The sequence below is a fragment of the Pelophylax lessonae genome (genome assembly GCF_965119305.1).
Source record: "Pelophylax lessonae genome assembly, chromosome: 3".
NCBI lineage: Eukaryota > Metazoa > Chordata > Amphibia > Anura > Ranidae > Pelophylax > Pelophylax lessonae.
In genome coordinates this window covers 78,651,820-78,667,031 of record NC_138770.1, presented here as the reverse complement: position 1 = coordinate 78,667,031, position 15,212 = coordinate 78,651,820, and positions in this window count along the sequence as shown.

The window sequence follows — 15,212 nt, the reverse complement described above, 5'->3', positions numbered from 1 at the left end:
TGATACTAGGCTTACTTTAGTTTTAGTATATCTGGAGAATATTGTACTATCACATTGTAATGTATATGGCAAGCTTTAGTTATCCATATGTCTATGCTTTATTGTGCATGCCCAAACCAAGTGTAACCTGCCCCATATGTGGGTGATAGGTGGATTTGGCAATGGGAGAAAAGGGAAATATCAATGTAGATAAACACAATTTTCCTATTCCTTTTTCGAAGATTAGGTGTGTTCTTTATCACCTTAAAGAAATTCTCACTTAACAAAATCCTTCTTTTTTTTTTTAACAAATGCTTGTATCACTGTATCTTTGAGCCTCATGCAGGTCCACTTAGTCTGAATATCACCTGTGTGTTCGGCATGTTTAAAAGACTCCAGTGTTGATGCAAAAAACCTGTACTCCTACCGATTATTGGATCTGCTTTGTTGTTGTTTTGCTGGTGGAAGATCTTGACATTAAGCTATGTAGTCAAATTCCTATGGTCATTAGTACCATGACCTGTGGATAATAGTAAACAGTTTGGCCTTAGCTCCCCAAAAGATGGGCAGATATTAGGGGTCTTCACAAAATCTGCCCATAATTTCAACCCAATGTTGGACTAATCTGCTGTTTTCAGGGTCTTCACCTCAGCTACAGAGCTAGTTTGTCAACATTAACAAAATAAGGTGCAATTTTAACATTATACATTGACATGATCCAGAAAAACAAAAGTACAAAAAAAATCTTCCTACCGTGAAACACTGCCTTTGTACAAAAACAATAATTCTCTTGTAATATAGTCTTACCAATCTTTTTCTTTTTTTTTTTTACTTTTACAAGTTCACAAAACACCAGAATCCCACCAGTGTGAGTCATGTTCCTTAGGATGGTCTGCAATTCAGCTCCAATCTTGAGCCCAAAGTCCCTCATTAGACAGGCCATTGGGAATCTGAATGGAGCTGAAAAATTACTGTTTTCCACATTCTTTACTTTATTTTTCTTTTGGCACAGTCCTGAGTGAAAAAAAAAATAGAAAAACCTTAAAAAAATAAAATGCCTAAGTTCCTTAAAATAAGCAGAAGGTGGGCGGTGATTTTAAAAGGTGCTAAACATTTTATGAGAAATATATATTGTTAAATTAAATCTACTATCTGGTTGACGACTGTTTTTTTTTTTCTTTCTCTTTATTTTTTTCTTTATCTTGGTTATATATTTTTCTCTTTAATTTTCTGAGGGGGAATTATTCTAGTGCTATTCCAAGAAGGCACTGTTATTTTACTCTTCTATATTATTATTAGGGGAAAAATAAAAAGGCATTTTAACTTTGTACTTGAAATAAATACACAAAAAATCTTAAAAAAAGAGCAAGCAAAAGATTTTATGTGTTTTAGCCTAGACATTGAAATAGTTGGTGCTTTAACTCTTTGTGACAATGATGTATACTGAACTGAAAATTAAACTATGTAGAGCATTTGATAACTTTTACTGTTACATATGACAAATGTATCATGTTTTATCCATGTTAGAAGCTGGTTTCTGTTTTTTTATACCCCACATTCCATGCACACAAAGATACATACGTGTGTTTACTTTCCTTTTTACCATATTATGTCCTCTCATCCCTGTTTTAACCTGCCCATGTTATGACTGTGACTTCTATATGTGCGTCATGCTTACTCCAATTGCTTGACAGGTGATGACACCAAAAAAATATTAAAAAAATGTAAAAAAAAATAAAAATTAGTCAAACTGTGGTAGTCTGGCTGGAGATAAAAGCTGTTTCTTGTGCGTGTTGCTGAACAGATCGTATTTCCACGTGTGAAGTTAGAATGTTTTAAGTGTCGAAGGCCAGAGTCTGAATCTCCGGTCTGCTATTATGTAAAGCTACAGGTTTACAGCTTGAGCATTTGCCAGGTAAGCCTGGGGAGGTGAGTGGCACAGGTGAACAACTGTCCAAAGGACGTAGCATTTTAATAAGAGTCAGCTGTGGGGTAAAAACATGCAGTGGTGGCTTTGAATGTCGTCAATATATCTTGATTAGCATAAAAATAATAACTGTTGGCAGCTTGATTTTTGCCTGTCAGAAGAATTTTTTCTGGGCTTGAGGATCATAGCCTTGTTTGTCTTTCGCTATCTGCATAGGATCTGATCCACTTTTGAATATGAAACCATTGAATGGACTTTATACCTAATATCTACTAACTCCTGTTTTAAAAATATACAGACATTTCAATGCAGACATGACAAGTGAGGGTTCTTCATATAATATAAACACAATTACAGAGGTATAAAAATATTGCATCTGGTACATCCCCATTAGCCATCTCCAATGAGACAAAAGTTCAAGTGCTATAAGAGCCAATTCACACCAGAACGCAGTATGGAAAACCTGGATTCCATGTGCTTTTCCAGCACCATGTTGAAAACGCACTGCATTTGCATTCTGCAGAAGGTGTCAGTGCAACTCTAACAACACCCCAAACACAGGTCGCAGTGCAGTGCGTTTGTCTGCACCAGATCACATGATACTTCTGTACCATGCGATCCGGTTGCTCTGCGTTTTGTAAAGAAGTGCATGAACTATTTTTCCTGGGGTCCGGCGCAATTTCAGCCCTTCCAAATGAATAGTTTGAAATTGCACTGCATCTGGATCGTATGTGAATTGCACAGGAACGCACAGCACGATAAAGAACATTCAGGAATGTCTTATTTAATATAATTGTATAAAACCTGTCCTTGTACTGTTTGCTCAGTGTGGTAAGAGGGCCAATGAGATCAAGGACTTTAAAAAAACACAAACTATAGCTTGGTTGTCACTTTCCAACAGACAGAAGTTTGAGATGTAACCATGCTAAATATCTACTTTTACTCTTTATACAGATACTCCCAATAACTTATAGTTTTGGTTGGCTAGTCTACCAAAGAGGTATATGTCCATCATGTTCAACCAGTCACCAACAATTTTGGTCCAGAAGAAGGCACAAAAGACAGACGGTAGTGGCCAGTTTTGTTTTAAGTAAGAAAACCTTCCTTACATTAGGAAGTAATGTTAAACGAGAGGAGCATTGGCTACAGCTTCAGGCCATATTATACAGGGCTTAGCAGTTTCCTTGGAGTATTCTATTTGAAGGCCCACTAAAGCAAGAAACACTGTATTTTTGTAACTGTATCAGGGTTAATACCTATAATAATATTCAGTATATGAATTCCTTGTTTAATATGTTACAGGCCATTATAATTTTCTCCACATTTACATGCAAATGACACTGTTGAGCAAATGTTACAAGTGTTGGGACAAACCATATTATACTGCCAGGGGCTATAATGATCCGCTTTTATTCATGTGATTCAAACCTTCTTTTTTTCCAAAAGTGAAAAGAAACTTGCTGTAACTGCTTAAAACATATAAGCTGGAGTTGCGCTATAAAGCAGATCTAAACCCATTGATTTAACGGTTTCAAAAACAGTTGCATTAACTGTCACATTTGTTTGTGCCCCCAACCAAACTATCAAACCATCAAATAACTGGTGTCATAAATGATCAAATGTGCAGCATTATGGCAGTTGAAGATCAAACAGTGGCTAAAATGTCAGCTTCCTTGGCTGAAAAAGGTTATGAGGGTTTAGGTCCACTTAAAAACTAAACTAAACTTACTGATTGAACTGTTTCCCAAAACAGTTAGGCATACTTTTAATGATAACTGTTCTTTTAATAAAAAGAGTGCTTATGTCAGCTCTGAACCAAACTGTCAACCCATGAAATGGCTGGTGTCATAGCTGACTACCAAGACAACCACATATCAAACAGAAACTAAGATGGCAGCTTTCTTGGCTTTAAAGGCTTTTGATAGATTTTCTTCTTACTAAAAAGCCATTTTGTAATAGAGTGGCTACAGCAAAACTACTGTCATTTATATAAGAAAACACAAAAAGCCATTTAAAATGCGATTTCTCATTGCAGAAAAAAAAGGTTTCATGCTATTAAAGGAAGTGAATAATAGCATATCTACTGGCCGGATCAATAGATAATAAAACTATGGTTGGAGGTAGTAATTGGTCACATGGACTTGTTCTGTAATGTTGAAGACATTTAATGACTTACGAGCCGTAAACACGGGCCGAATATTGACCGGTTCAATAGAAACCATCCAACATTCGGTCCATGTGTACAGAAGCTGGTACGACAGAAGTGGGCGTTCGAGCGTCTTTTGTCGACTAGGCATGACCAAAAAAAAAGTCTGCTGATCGGTATCCCCCGAACACTGGTGTGTTCTGGCGGGGGGCAGTCCACCTGTCAGAGCACAATAGCTCAGCGGGGGAGATTGCTGTACTAACATCGGATAGTTCGTACAGCAGCTCCTCCTAAGCTCTTTTCAGTTTTTGTCGTTCAGTATACTGGGTTGAACGAAAAACAAACTAATAGTGTGTACCAGCCTTTATCCAAGTCACTTCCTTAACCCGGCCATAGATGATACTATTTCCTTAAGAAAATCACTGGTTTCCCACATTGACACTGGTTTCCCCATTCCCTCCCACTGAGCTATTGGGTTCTCCCGATGGGTCGACTTTGGTACAATCAGCCTGCCCATACACGGTTTGAATCTCAATCAGTCCCTAATGATTGCCAGGAAAATACCCCAGCACTTATTTCCACACAGGTTGCACAGACCCCTTAATCCAATCATTATGGAAAGTCAGATGTTATTGTCCAAGAACAGAATGGGAACTTGTGGAAGCACCCTGTTCTAGTCTTCGATACCATCTTCAACACCATCTGTCTTCCACATATAATGCCATCCTAACATCTCTTCATCCTGGCAATTTGACAACAATTTACACCTTCAACCAGGTAAATAGAAGGATTAACACTTATGAAATCTTCCTGACACCAAGGATGGGATTATGTAACTAGAACTAGGTGGTTCCTAAATTTTCACAACTCCCATCCAGGTTTTGGACAATAACAACTGTCTTCCCATAGTAATTGTATTAAAGGGTCTGTGCTACCTGTGTGGATATAAAGGCTGGAGTATTTTCCTGACACCCATGACTAAAGAAGTGTCTTTGAGAAGCTAAAAAATGTCTTCAACATTACAGAACAAGTCCAGTTGAATGTGACTTATTAGTACTAGATATACCATGACCTGGAACTTTCACAGATATTTTTAAATATCAATAAAGTGTGTTAATACATTTTTAGAACTTAACTTATTGACCTAGAAAAGCATGGTTGACTACAAAGCAAAACTGGAGTTACCCTTCAAAGCCACCCTGGGATATGTTGGAGTGTCCCCACAGGTGTGTTCTTCCAGGAATGTAGAAGACAGTGGGTGAGCCTGTGTCCTCTCTCTCTCTCTCGCATTGATGCTTTAGTCCTTTTAATAAGGAAACCCGCTCCGTCATAGAACAGCGTTAGTTCCCGTTTTTTTGTACCAGATCTGCTATTTATTGACATTAATAATGTACATTTCACCAAGTGGTTGCTGGAAGGTGGCGCGCAGGTGGAGAGAGGAGAAATTCAGTGGGGACGTTGGCATTTTTTTAAATAAGAGATATGTTTTAGAATACGGAGCCTTCTTTTACTGGCATTCTGTTGTTTCTCTGTGTACTTGATGCTCGTGGTATAGCTGTATATGACATATGGGGGCTCTCTGCCTGCAGCAGATGGTCCAGTCTGTATCTTCACCTCATTATTATTTTTTGGTGCCCAGAAAAATAAAGAAAAATAAAACAGTTGAATATATGTGTCTTTCTGTCATCCTTTGTTTTATGTTTTTTGTGAATTCTTAATGGTAAGTTTTCATTACGACTGCATCATCATCTCTTCACCGTGAGATATATTCATATACCTAAATGGGAAAATATCACACAAATTCATTTCTTTTAAGTATGCTAACTACAGTTTTATTTTGTGAACTTTCTTTTATTGCTTTAGATGATTGATGGAAGAACCCATGAAGGAACAGAAAGAGGTGCACATGTTAAGAGTACATAACGCACAGATTGCAGAGGTCAGGTGTGTGCAATGTACAGGGTTCAGGAGTGGGTAGTGCATACAATGCAGGCGTCACCTGTGTGTAATGTGCCTAGTGCAAGAGTGCCTAACTCACAGAGTGCAGGGGTCAGCGGTCATTAATGTACACACTGCAGGAGTGGGTAACTCGGAGTGCAGGGGTCAGCTATGTGTGATGTACTTCGTGCAGGCGTCAGCAGTGAGTAACTCACAGAGTGCAGGGGTCAGCTGTGTGTGATGTACTTAGTGCAGGTGTCAGGAGTGAGTAACTCACAGAGTGCAGGGGTCAGCTGTGTGTGATGTACTTAGTGCAGGTGTCAGGAGTGAGTAACTCACAGAGTGCAGGGGTCAGCTGTGTTTAATGTACACAGTGCAGGAGTCAAGAGTGGGTAACTCACAGAGTGCAGGGGTCAGCTGTGTGTGATGTGCCTAGTGCAGGAGTCAGGGGTGGATAACTCACAGAGTGCAGGGGTCAGATGTGTGTAATGTACACAGTGCACGGGTCAGGATTCTCTTTACCCTCCTATTAGACCCTATATTACTGGTCTACTGAAAACTGTGCGCTCTACCAGCAATCCAGACCCCCTAATCTATAACTCTGTATTTACAACAGTACACCCTCAGTCCAGTTATCCATCACTCCCACAAATGTGTGGCCACTTCCCCTATCACTATGGAAACCTTTGCTCTGCTAATTGAGAGCAAGCAGAACAGTGGCCCAGAGGAGACAGCCTATATAGCTCTGCTCTGTAACATGCACACAGTCTATGCAGGGAGTTCTGATGGGGGGGAGCTGTGCAGGTCGCCCACAGGCAGTTTGTTCTAGACCCAGATTCCCCTGCTGACCCAATGGGGCTCAGTACGGGAGGGCTACCTGTACCCCCAGATGTAACAAACTACTTTAAATGGTATATTTAACAGACCTAATGGGACCAAATAAGTAAAGCTCATCGTTTGGGTTTGACCCAAACTGATTTGTTCTCTTAAAAAAAGTCTTCTTTACATGTCAGACAAATGTCATCTTCCCAAATACAGAAGTGTGAGATTAATATGGGAAACAATCGTCCAATCTCTGCTGTCAATGGTGTGACACAGTCTGGAGTGATTTCCCCCTGAACTACAGAGGGAAACTCTAAGGAATGCTCTTACATTGTCTATGGTAAAGAAATCTCTTGTGGTCCTTTCCCAGCTGATTCCCCCCCAGTGACTGTCCAAGGGAGTCCTGCTGGGTGTTCTATGTGCAGTCTCCTATAATGGAGTTATGAGTTGGAAGGTGGCCATACTTCAGAAATAATATAGAAATCCTTTTGTTTGATTTCAATTTCTGATTTTTCATCAGCTCTGAAAAAGAATCAAATGAATAATACACATATTTTTATTGACTGCGAGTCAATAAAACTGCGACTGAGAGTTTAAGAAAACCTGTTTGATAACGGCAAAAAACCTATAGCTTTTTAAATTCTAGATTGCGTGACAAGGTTCCTGTTTTTGGTACATGTTTATTTGCTTGCATTTATTCTTCCCATGTATTAAAGCAGATTTCCAATTTTAGCCAAACAGTATACTGACCCCTTAAACCCCCTGCCACGTTCATAAAGAATCGTACAGGATACATGCCTTAAGGACTCCTTCACACTGGACCCGTGTTACAAGTGTTATTGCAAAGTGGTGCCATTCATTCTAAATGTTGCCCTGCACACCTTGCCAACAAAGTTTCATGCCAATGTATGTATGTGTTGTGGTGCAGTATGGTGCACTGTCAGAAGTGCTACAAGCACCTTTCAATTGTATTAGCAATCAAACACTAGATGAATGTGGTTGAAAATTATTCTATGAATGATCAGCATAAGGATAGGTTGAGGAGGAGCAGAGGAAGAAGATGTAACTGATAAGAGTGCAACATAGGCAGAGCATACAGGAAGTTAGCTGCCAAGATTTCATGCAAGATAAACAGATATATCCTAGTTGCACAGTACAGAACACAGGAAACGTATTCATATGCCATGGGTTATAGTGCTGTACATTTAGTTGATTGGACATTGACAAAAAGCTTTTGAGGACAGCCCTCCTGGGGTGCCTCCAGTATACCCTAACCCACTTAATATGTCATCAGTTTTTCTCTAGTGTCTTAAGGTGATGGACCTTTTCTCCTTTGTGGGGAAATTATTTTTGATTTCTTCTAATGCCTAAACAGAAGCAGTGTATCAGAATCGGTGCAACTTCAGTAAAACCTTGTGAGCTGTACCGTGACCCCACCCTGTGAGATGGTCTGTAATGTTGCTTCAGGTATTGGATCCTGCGTGAGCACTCATCTTGGCACTTGGTGCAACATGCTGAGGTAAAAGCAGGGTGCTATACAGGTCCCAGACCATGATCCATCCCTATAGAACCCAGTCCCTGAAAACCCTTTGGGGATATACCCTCCATGATAGGCGAAGCCTGGACTTTATACGCAGTGCAACATCATGTACAGGTAAGACAGGGTCACCCATTACTGTAAAAAAACAGGGCTATGTTTGGAATGTGTATCCTTCAAAGTGGGAACTTTTGAAATTTGGCACTAAAATTCAACCACTCAGCTAAGTCCCAGGTGGATGACCAGGTGTTACATCGCACCACTGGTCACACACTTTAGTGCCACTTCCACCTAGTGCCCTATTAAGGTAAGAAAATGCTCCCTGAGGATTATTGCAGGACGGTCTAAACATGAGTTATTGCATGCTCCTTCCGCACATGCTTACTCTATATGCTGCAACCTATTCTGTGAATACCCCACACCGGAATAACCTCACTTGTAGTTATGGCAGAGACCAGGTGAAAGGGAGCCAATGCAAAACAGCAGGTGAACATTCGCTCTGCTGAAGGCCCACCCAACACTCAGAGTGATGATGCGTCCCTTCCTCTCAAGAGCTGCCTTTAACCTGGCAGGCCCAGCCCTGTAACCAGCTCTTGCTGCTATTTCTGTATGTCAAACTACAAATTACTGGACTGAAATCAATTATCATGACCCTGTTTTCAGGATCGTGCTATTATAGAGCAATTGCAACAATTGCTTTCTGCTCTGCTTTTTTGTGTATATCAAAAACGATATGGAAAAATCTGCGCTGGATCATATATCTCAGAATAAGCAGTTGTGACACCAACAGCAAAAGTATAGTAATATAAAGAAGCAGCGCTAAAATTATAATAAACCGGTAATTCAAGCCTGAGCCAACATTTGAAAATATAAAAGCAAATAAAAACATGTGTTTGAAGTGACACCAGACTTATTATGTGACAAATATAAAGTGACACCAAACTAATATGCGAGGAATAAGAATCAGTCCGTAGGAGCCTATAAACAAGGGCATTGAGAAACAAAAGTTCAAATAAAGATGATCAGTTCACAATCCAGTTATCATTTAAGTGTCCCCATGTTCCAAATATTCAGTGCTTCCACCATCAATTGACACCAGATAAATTAGCTTCTTACCGGATACAGTGGACCATCATATAAATGGTCAAATGCACTTTTAAATCCCTTTGACCAGGTTGATTCCAAATGCCAGGCACGTTAAAGTCAGGCTCACTGGAAGAGTCATGTAGCTGCTGAAGTCAGAGTGGTCTCTTGTGATCTACACACTCTTACTCTGGATCAGCAAGGCAACAAGTATTTATGATTTAGCGTAAATTAACCCATTAATTCAACAGTTTTCTAAAATGGTTACATTGGTGAGGGGCACTGATGAGGCTGGGCTGATGGGCACTGGTGAGACTGGGCTGATGGGCACTGGTGAGGCTGCATGGATGGGCACTGGTAAGGGTTGGATTGATGGGCACAGATGGGCCATAGAAACATTTGTAAACGGGAGGAGTTAGTAAGAGGACTACACCCATGTGGGGGTCGCCAGAAATATTTCTGCACCCAGGTGTCTGTGACACCTAGAATTGGCCCTGCGAGGGGCATTGCTGTAGATAAGGGTAAACTAGTGTTGCCCTCTGAAGAGTGAACCACAGTGGATCACTTTTCAGAGGATGCTTGACAGGCGCAAGGAAGCATTTTATTGCCTCCTCACTATCTGATTTAATCCCTAAAAACCTGTACCACCTTGCTGCAACTGAGTTAATTTTTTTTTGGGGGGGGGGGGTGTGTGCCAGATATAGGATACGCCCCGGGTGCCAAATGCCCTAGGTAGGCCCCTGTCCAAAGCCCTCTTCACAATGATTATCCCTTGGATTCAGGTCAGGCCAAATATTAACCACTTTACCGCTGCTTATGTTGATGCTACTGCGGCAAAGTGGCTCTTGTAGGTCTGACGACGTAGACCTACGTCGGCAGACCCTCCCCCTTCTAGGCGGCGCGCTCCCGCTGTGTTCAGTCACAGCGGGAGTCGGGCCAGGGGAGGAGCAGCGGCGATCGCCACTGCTCTTCCCCGATCGTCAGGGAATCGAGTGTGGAGATCCGCCCCTCTGTGTAAACACAAGCGGGCGGATCTCCGAAGTGACAGGCAGGGTCAGATTGCAGGGTTCAGCATATCTGTCCTTGTGTCACACAGTCACCTCCCCCCACAAACGTCAGTAAGCACCAGGCATACATTAACCCCTCCCTCTCCAATAAAATTAACCCCTTCACTGCCAGTGTCATTTTTACAGTAACAGTGCATATTTATAGCACTGATTACTGCAGTAATGTCACTGGTACCCCCAAAAGTGTCAAAAATGTCAGTCATTACTCGTTAAAATAAAAAACACCAAAAATGACAGAAATCTTTCCCTTAGTTAGTAAACGCTATAACTTTTGCTCAAACCAATCAAAATATGCTTATTGCGATTTTTTTTATCAAACATAGGTAGCAGAAAACAAATTGGCCAAAAATTTAAAAAAAATTTGATTTTTACATTTTTTTGGGGGGGAATTTCATATAAAAAAATGTGAAAAATATTGTTATTTTTAAAAAATTTACGCTCTTTTTTTGTTTATAGCGCAAAAAGTAAAAATCGCACAGGTGATCAAATACCACCAAAAGAAAGCTCTGTTTGTGGGAAAAAATGGACGTCAATTTCATTTGGGTACGGTATCGCACGACCGCGCAATTGTCAGTTAAAGTTGCACAGTGCCGAATCGCAAAAAGTGGCCCAGACGTAAGACAGCAAAATCCTCCGGTGGTAAAGTGGTTAATTATCATACCTCAATATCTTACTTTGCCTGGTGTGAGCACAGTCAATTCATTCCCAGATATTTCTCTGTGTCTTGCATTCTGGTCTTCCTACATATAGGTCTTGACCAGAATTTAGCACTTAGCACCCTAAAAGGGCGGGTATCAGTCTTATACATCCTTTTTCAAAGACCTCTGCCTTCACACTCCCTCGTGTAAACCTTTACTCCAGGTGTTTCTCATGGTAAGCCCACCTTGCAGCACGTTGTGCTTCCCTGTGACTTGATTTGGTTCCCTTTGCCCAGCAGAAACCAAATTTTAAAGCCATTATGGATATTCCCTTGGGGATTCTTGCCAGCAAAGTAGCTTTTTTGGATAGCCATCACGTCTATCAGACGAGTATCTTAACTGGTGGCCCTTTTCTGTAAAGAGTCTCCTACTTCACAACGTCAAATACGTATTACGCTCAAGACCATCCATTCTTCCAAAGGATTCCAGCATTCCATCTCAATGATGACTTTCTTTTGCAATTCTTGTGCCCTGCTCTTAAGCACCCAATGGAAATCTGTCTACATTGTTGGGCGTAGTCAGAGATATTAGAGTGCTTTCATTAGACAAACACATTTCCTGTTTGTTCTTTCCTCTGGACCTTGCTTCAAAATCCACCACCATTGTATGGTGGATCAGGAACTTGATTAAAAGAGCTTAAGTTCCTAAATTCTTCCTCTCAACAGCTGAGGTTGTACCATGGGATAAAGCCTCCTGAGCAGACAACCAACTGTTTTTGTTTTCATCAGTAGGATCTGCAGTAAACCTATTTTCTAGTTGCTGTACCAGGCAGGCTAACCTCTCCCCCTGGGCTGCCGTATTACGCTTGATGGCTTGAACTTCACTTTCAAGTTGACCCCTCAGGAAGGCCTTAAAGGACTCCCAGGTGGCGCTCAAGGGATGGTGGTCCCAATTTGCCTGCCAAAATGCAGCAATCTGCGCTCCACGGTGCACTGGGCAAACCAGTAGGTGTAGCCTCCAGAGCCACCACCAGCGGAGATAGTGGTCCGAAACACATCTAGGGGCATACGTGATGCTTGATACATGTTGTGTTTTGCGAGCAGAGACAGAGATCTATCCTGGACATGGAGAGATTTGGAAAATTCTCTTTCTTGGGGGTGAGTATTGCGCCAGTGGTCAGTCCAGCTGACCTCAGCAATAAATTTACACAAGGGAGTGGAGCTAGTGTGGTGAACTACAGTCACAGAGGGATGTTTATCCAAGGTATGATCCAGGTAACCATTAAAGTCACCCATAACTAACAGGGGAATACCGGGGAAGCCCACCTGGTACATAAGCAGAGCTCGCAATATTGCCGTGTGGATAGGTGGAGGAACATAAACAAAGGCAAGTATACAGTTCAAATTATACAACCAACAAGTTAGAAACACGTATCTACCCTCAGAGTCTATGGAATGAGCAATCTCTTGGAAGTTTAGTGACCTGTGTATCAACACACTAACCCCCCTGGAGTAGCAAGTGTGAGTGGCATGGTAAGCCTTGTCCACCCAAGCAAAGTCCAGGGAAGACAGGAAGTCTTTTGTAAGGTGTGTCTCCTGAAGCGCACAAATGGCTGGCAAATGCTTACGCAAATATGTAGACACCCTGGTGCGCTTCAGGGGATCATGAATACCCCGAACATTCCAGGAAACTATTGGAACGGTCGTTATGGTGTAGACTGGTAGGTATGTCCTGAGTCCGAGAACAGGGTAGGAGTTATGGAAGAATCCCACCTAATCCCAGAGGACATGTAGTTGTGGATAAAGCACGAACAGTAAGGAGTTCAAACTGGGAGCTCAACTGAGCTCTGCAGGGAAAAATAAAAACATCCTTAGGTTCATAGAACAAAGAGGCTAAACGGAGGACAACAGGCTGCTCCCACCGATCATGCGGCATCTTTCACAGAACAAAGAGAAGTATCATCCAGAACCACTTTCAATCACTTGAAAGAATACTCCAGTAGCATTTTTTGAAAGCACCTTCACGCACTCGATGAAGAAAAGAAAGGATACATTCCTCCAGAACTCCACACCATGAAAACAGAAATCCTCCAGACACCAAGATAAGTATCTTATCCTGGGATAAAGTGCACAACAAGGGCAACTGTCAGGCTTCCTCCGCTCTCTCGCACAGCTGGCCGCAGGAGGTGTTCGTTGTTGTCAAGCCAGGATGAGGCCTCCTCAGTGGTCTCAAAGAAATGGGCCTGCCCCCTGGCCGTGATCCGCAACTTGGCCAGATAAAGCTTGGCATATGTAGCTCCCAGCCTCTGCAATTGTTGTTTCACCGACGAGAAGCGCGCCCTGTTCTTCTGGACCTCGGCAGAGAAGTCTGGAAAGAAGGAGACACGGGCACCGTTGAACTGTACAGTATGTTTTGCCGTTCCCTCGCCATTCGCAGTATGGCTTCCTTATCCCTATAGTTCAATAGGCGTGCAAGTATAGTGCGAGGGGGGTAGGGGCCTGCGGGGGACTCTGTGGGCCCTCTCGACCGCATAGAGAGACGAGAAGGATGTGTTCCCAAAGACATCCAGGAGCCACTGCTCGATAAAGGCCATGGGGTCTCTGGCCTCCACCTTTTCTTGTAGGCATACAATGCGCACGTTGTTACGCCTCAGCCGGTTTTCGATGTCTTCAGCCCTAAGATCCATGGCTCTTGCCAGTCTGGAAGTGAGTTGAACATCTCTCAGCAGGGGGGCGCTGGTCCTCCAGACTGCTGACTCTGCTCTCCACTGCAGTCGTGCGTTCCCTGACCTTCTGCAGGTCCTGCCGAATCAAAGATGCAGTCTCTCTAAGGCCCCCAAACTGTTCTTTCAGCAGTTCGACCGATGCGGTGCATTTGTGGAGCACTCTGAGGGTTTCAGCCAGGGTAGGTTGGTCTGAGGGGTCTGCCCCGGGCTAGCCACATCCATGTACAGAGTCACAGTCCTGCGACTCAGAAGAGGAGAGATCCATCCCCCCTGCCCCCCGGTCAGCCTGCTGCACACACCAAGAGCGTCCCACATCCCCCCCCCCCGGGAGAGGGCACTTTCTGAGCATAGAATCGCATGTCCCTGGTGTGGTCTTTAGGGGCTTTCTTTGTCAGCTTTGGCAGTTTGCTAGCAGCGTCTTTATCTCCAGTGCCACCACGTGGCTCCCGCTGACAAAGGGCCTCCGCTGCGCCATTTTGACTGTTTGGCATGTTCACTTCAGACTTGTTCTGACGGGAGCCCATGGGAAGATGACAGGTCCGATTGGTGCCGGAGGTAAGTACAGGTGAAGCAGGGCACTATAGACCCAAAAGCATGGCAAAGTAGGAGCTAGAAACAGGATCAATGCTGGGTATACTGAGGGAGCTCCGTGAGACACGTCTTCTCACATGCCGTTCCTGGCCACGCCCCCAATTTCTTAAATTCTTAAACAAAAACTTTCTTCTGTGCTGTTGCGCAGCCACTTCACTGGATCTGTAGGAGTATCCTGGTCTTTAAAGGAGATGTACAGCCAAAGTCTAAAGCAAAGGCTAAAGTCTGCTCTTTGCTGACGTTACAGAAGTCGGCCCAGGCACTGCATCATCACGACAATGGAAGTCGGGATCTCCCCAGGTGCATGGACCGACACCCACACCCGCCTCAGCCTGAGCCAGCCACTCCCTGCCCCTCCACAGCCCAGCACTCCAGTGAGCGAGAAGGGGCCGAGCAGAGCAGAGGTTTCGGGGGACAGATGCAGCATCGGACCGATGCTGCATCCACCTAGGTAAGTATAAATTAAAAAAAAATCCCCAAATTTCTCTTTTAAGCACCAAGCCTCTGTTGCCCAGCTGTGTAAGACAACCACCTTGTCTTCTGTTCATACTTTTTCAAATATTTACCAGACTGATGTTCAATCTTCTGTGAATGCAGCTTTTGACCACAATGTTCTTGCAGCGGCACTCTGAACCTGGGTCCTTGACCCCTATGGTGTTCTGGGTCTGTTGACACAGTTCAGTTTAACTAGTTGTTTCCCCACCCTTTGTATTCATTTCTTGGGGACATCCCATGATGTATGAAAAAAGTTTCCTGGGG